The sequence below is a fragment of the Heterocephalus glaber genome, unplaced genomic scaffold (genome assembly GCF_053883595.1).
Source record: "Heterocephalus glaber isolate CG9 unplaced genomic scaffold, H.glaber_assembly_v1.0 deba00001444, whole genome shotgun sequence".
Taxonomy (NCBI): domain Eukaryota; kingdom Metazoa; phylum Chordata; class Mammalia; order Rodentia; family Bathyergidae; genus Heterocephalus; species Heterocephalus glaber.
Genome location: NW_028258297.1, coordinates 2088398 through 2093677, shown reverse-complemented (window position 1 = coordinate 2093677; position 5280 = coordinate 2088398). Strand labels below are relative to the sequence as shown.

The following is a 5280-nucleotide window of genomic DNA, read 5'->3' as shown; positions in this document are numbered from 1 at the left end:
TAACAAATGCAACAAATATAGCAAATGTAACAAATGTAACAACAAATGCCTGATTCAACTGGATAAGAGGAAAGGTTCCTTCCGGCCCTGGGATTCTGAGGTTTCAGTCAGTGATCAGTCGGCCCTGCTGTTTTGGGGCTGTGGGGAGGTAGAACAGCAGTGTGCCAGGGCAGCAATCAGCACATCTCATGATAACCCAGCAGCAGAGGGAAGGCGAGCTCATCAGTTAATAAAGTCTGGAATGACAGACTCTGGTGATGTTGGAGCCCTCTCCGTTGGGGCTAACCCTGGTCTTCCTCTGGGTAGTGGCCAATCACCTGGGAGAACCTCAAAAATATCCCGCTCAGTGGAACAAGCCAGGCACTACGGAGCCCCCATTACAGGATCCCCCCCAAGTGAGAAGTCCAGGGCAAAAGACTCTGTAGAAAAGGAAAGCAGATCAACGATGTTCCAGGGCTGGGGAGGGGGAGTTAAGAATGATTACTAATGGGGCTGGGTCTCTCTTCTGGAAGCAATGGAAATATTCTAGAGTTGGATGGTAATGGAGGTGGGATGTCATGACTGTATTAAACATCATTGGTTGCAAATGTCATTTATATAAATATGAATGATAACCAGTCATCTAGCCTGTACTCAGTGTGGAGTTCTTTGTATACACTGAATGAGGTGCTTAATGCTGTACCCTCCATCCCTCCCCATGGGGGAACTGGTATTCTTATCCTAAATGAAGAAATTAAGACTCTGAAAGGGGGAGCAGCCCCTGTGAGGAAGGGACCCCCCCCAGTCTTAGCCCAGTTGTCTGCCACTCACAGTCCCTCTGCTGCCCACCTCAGGGTTCCTCTCAGCCCCAACACAGAGGGCTCCATGGGCAGCTACACAGGACAGCCCTCCAGCACAGCACAGCACTCAGGCCTCAGGGATACTAGGGAGCACTCGGAATCTCAAGGGGTAAGACTTACAATGCTGTGGCCCCAAACAGTTTGACACCAGGATTCCTTTTTGTGTACCAGGATTGCTCCTGTGTGGATGGAGGGGGCACTTGGCCAATGCTGGTCTCCGCCTCTTTTTCTCCAGGCTCTGTGGTGGGAGACAGGCTGTCAGTTCAGGGTAAGCACCAGTGCCAAGTGTGGAGCCAGGCCACCAAGCTGGGTGTGGGCAAGAAGAGACAAAGCAAGACCAGCAGCCACATCCAGGCACCCACAGTCAAAATGCTGGGCAGAAAACACCGTGAAAGGGGAAGATCTGAGACTCGGAATTTCACCATCCAAACACAACTTGTAGGATCACCTAGTCCCACTCTGTCCACCCACCACGCATCCATCCATTGCCCATCCACTGGCACTGATGGGTTGAGGGTTCTTTTGCTCATTCAGATGGAAGTCACAGATCAGCAAAGTGCAGCTCTGCTAATGGTCCTGATGGCACCAGACTATGCTGGCTAATGCTGTATGCCAACAGTTGACCCAGCCAGCTGCTGCTTACTGCCACTTCTTCTTGTGCCGGGTGTCATGGGTCATCTCTGCTGGCTGCTGGTCTCTGTCACTGCCAGCTGCTGCCATTCAGTGCTGGTTTGTGTCAAACACCACTGGGAAACTGTTGGGTGCAGGTCTCAGTTGCTGATCTTCACTGTCTGCTGGTCTCTGGAGCTCTTCAAGGACAACAGCATTTATTGCTCTTTCTTTTGAGATGACCACTCTGTCCACACAACTCAGGAGAATCCTAAGTACATTTACAGGACCTTCGGAGCTCACACTATCTGATAAATAAATCACGAGCAGATGTACAGGACCACTGAAGTGAGACTTTATTTTAATAGTACCTGTGTGGGAGCATGGCAGGGGTCAGTACACAGCAGAGGGCACTCCTAGGCTGACCCAAGAAAGAGAAGGGAGTGCTGCTTATCTAGTAGCTGCAGGCCTGTGATTGGTCCAAGTGGATGTGGGCTCCAGCACAGTCACAGCTGTCATAGTTGTGACTCAGTGAGTGGGTAGGACAGTGCCGGTTGTTGACCGACAATTATTGCTTCTGTGAGGAAAGTGGCAGAGCTGAGATCAGGGGAACATCCGGAAGGCTAGCTGTGTTCATTAGGGCTAATTGGGTCTCAAGGAAGTTAGGGGTGTTGACAACTGACCCAGACCCCTTCCTGATCTTAAGACCTAGCAGCAGCCTCTGGGGTGGTGGAAGTGAGGTAGGGACTCCATACTGACAGTGGGGCTGCCCTCACGTCGGAGCACCCCAGAGGACAGTGGCTGCTAGATACCCAGTGAGGACACTGAAGCCAGTTGTCCAGGTCAATTGTGTAGGGGCAAGGAGTGAGGGGAAGGGCAGGGGAGGCCCCCTCTTCACTGAGGTGGGAAAAATAGGAGGTTAGGAGCTTCTCACCTGTCTCGCACCCATTAGTGCATGTGTCCATCTGTCCATCAGGCCAGCCACCATCTGTTTGTTCAGAATGTATTTTTCAGGACCTTCAGTGAATGCAGCTCAATTAGAATTAACCGGGCTTGAGGATTGAAAACATTGCTCCCCTCCACCAGAAAGACAAACGCACAATAACCAGCACTTAATGATACTTGTGGGTTGGTGGTGAGGAGCCCAGGGCTATGCAGAGAAACTGACTCCTTCAAGGAGTGGAGAGTGGAAAGTCCATTCCCACTAGAATCACCAGTAAGTGATTTCCAAGCTTTGGACAGAGGGAGGGAAGGGGGGTCGGGGGGATGAGATAAAATAAAATTTATTTAAAAAATACTCCACACGCATAAAAAAATCAAACAAACAAAAAAGTGATTTCCAGAATACAATCCGCCCGCCGCTCTTTGCCCTTTGTCACAACCTTTGCTGTATTGGGATTCTCCTCTCGCATGTGCTGAGTAGGGGCTCAAGTCCAGGCTGCTGCCTCCCCTTCACCTGACGTTGCTGTCCTCCAAGTTCAGCATCCTCACCTCCAATGCCTCCTGTGCATCAGCCAAGAGATCGAGGCTCAGGGCAGGGAGTCAGGGACCAGGAAAAGAGTGGTGAGGTATTGGTGTGCTCTGCCCGGGACCCCCCTGCCACAGCCTCCCTGCCTCTGTCAGGCCCTGCAGCCTCCTGCCAGCACTGAGCACAGGGATGCCATGGGGTAGGAGCCAGAGAAATCAGCCGGTTGATCAGAGGGATGTGCGAGGGGATGGGACAGGCCCACTGTGTCATAGTGTGATCATGGCTGGGACACAGTTCTCAGTGTGTACATAATGGGTACACAAGCACACACACGTGTGTGCATGCATTTGTGCATATCCACCTAATGGGTACAGTCACACATGTATACACACACACACACACACACACTCACACTCATGCACCCGTCCATGTGAGGAGCAGCCTGCCTGTCCTTGGAAGCAGCCTGATCCCAGAGCCCAGGAGACGCCAAAACTGCACGAGGAGCCTGAGTCTTCCAGGAGTCCAGGCCCGGGGCAGGTGCAGGCACCTGGCAGCCTCAAGCGCTGCACCTGAGCATCAAGGGATAAATTATTACCTGTGTGATCCGCTGCCAGCAAGCGAGGCAGCCAGGCGGAGAGACAACCCGTGACATTTTGGGAGTAGAAGTGGAAGTGGGATGCAGGAGTGAAAGTGAGATGCATTAATTTCCTCTCCTTCCAAGGGGAGTGCTAACGGCAAAAATCCCAAGCCGGTTGGGGCTGCGCAGGCAGGAGAGGAGCGAGGTTTTTCTCTGGTCTGCTCCTGCCCCTCCTTCCGCCCACCTAGGCCACCGCTTATACCCTCATCATCCCCACCGTCTTCACTGCCTCTCAGGACGGCCCTGGGAGCCAGAATCCTGTCCCTCCCCTCTAACCCTGGCTCCTCCCACCCACCCAGAACGTGGGGGCCACCGTGGGGGCCTGGTGGCTCTGCCATGTCCACTCAGAGAGGAGGACACAGTAGGACCGGGAGAGTCAGCCCCACAGCATGCGGAGGGCACCACTGGTCTGCAGGGGCCGCAACATCCTCGTAGGAAATGATTTCAGAACCCAGCTCGGCCAGGGTCCTCCTGCCAGTCGCTTGCCAGGGGCAGGAAAGGGGCCTTGAGATTCCCCCAGGCCAGGGGTGACCGTGCCACCCAGCTAAGCTGAATCCTGCACCCTACCTCCCCTACTCCAGTTTAAACAATGGGGCTGGAAGGGGACTCGCCAACTTCCCATGGCAATAGGCCATTGGAACAATCGAACCCACAATGAGGCATGAGGTCATTGGCTCCGCCCCAGGCCCGTCACAAGGAGCGAGAAGGTTCCGGAAGGCCCGCTTGACCCCTCCTGCCACTGGAGGCTGCTGCAGGGCAGGCCCTGTCGGCCCGCACCCAGGGATCCTGGGCTTTAGAAGGCCTCACAGGCTGTGCTGGGTTGGCAATAACTGAAAAGAAAGCCTGGTTATTATTCATGTCATGTGTTGAGAAATCTCTATAAAGTTTTACAGCCGCAAATGCAAAGGGGTTTTTATTGGTTCAGCATTCCTCTGTGCTGCCCCGCCCCCACCCAGAGCCAGGCTCTGTCGCCTGTGCTCCTGAGTGTCCCCAAGCCGCTGGGCAGAGCCTGTGGGGCTGGAGTGGGGTTACCTGCACAGAGGGAAGATGAGGCCTTCCGAAGTGTCCCCATGGTCCACCACACTGTGTGCCTCGGAAGGGGGCAGTGCTGCCACCCCACTCAGGGCCTGAGGCATGAAGGCCAGAGCTGCAGCTGTGTCTTTCCTGAAGGACAGGGAATCCAGGAGCACACAGAACAGGCCTGCAGTCCCGCCCACAAGGCCCACTGGGAAACAGGAAGAGGAGGGCCAGGCTGGCTGGGCCAGAGACACTTCCTCAGGAGGCCAGGAGAGGAGGGAGCCAGGAGCCCAGGGACCTGCCAGGCAGGCAGGTCCTTGCAGGGCTGGGGGAGCAGGGGGCAGGAGGGGCGGTGTGGCAGCCAGGCCAGGCAACACCACAGTGCACAGAGGCTGCTGAATCTGCTCCACAGCCACAGCTGTTGCCTTCTTACCCTCTTGTTCATAAGCAGGTCGCCTGCCCAGCCTGTCTGGTTGGAGAGATTCCCCAAAGTCACCCCCTCCCATCACACTTTAGGTCACACAGACCCAGTCCAGATCTGGATGCAGACAGGCACTGAAGCCCAGTGAGGATGGGGCTCCACCTCGCTGAGGAATCTCCGGGGCTAGACCTGGTAGAGCGAGCCCAGCCCTGAACACCACACACAGTGGACAGTGTTCACAGGCCATGCATCAGGCCAGAAGGAGGAAAGGCAGAGGCGCGTCCCCATC

At 54.8% G+C, this 5280-nt stretch overlaps 1 long non-coding RNA gene across 3 annotated transcripts; it reads right to left on the bottom strand.

Moving 5' to 3' along the window:
- Positions 1–1781: 1781 nt before the first annotated feature.
- LOC101719701 (uncharacterized) lies at positions 1782–4767 on the bottom strand. Of its 3 annotated transcripts, none has more exons than XR_015452206.1 (5): positions 4207–4767; positions 3329–3485; positions 2831–2951; positions 2383–2465; positions 1782–2025 (listed from the first exon to the last, which is right to left on the bottom strand). It is a non-coding gene; the product is annotated as an uncharacterized LOC101719701 (long non-coding RNA). The 3 variants fall into 3 exon arrangements; XR_001183549.3 differs by having other exon boundaries at positions 3329–4383; positions 4586–4767; XR_001183548.3 differs by having other exon boundaries at positions 3329–4767.
- Between the last annotated feature and the right edge of the window lie 513 nt (positions 4768–5280).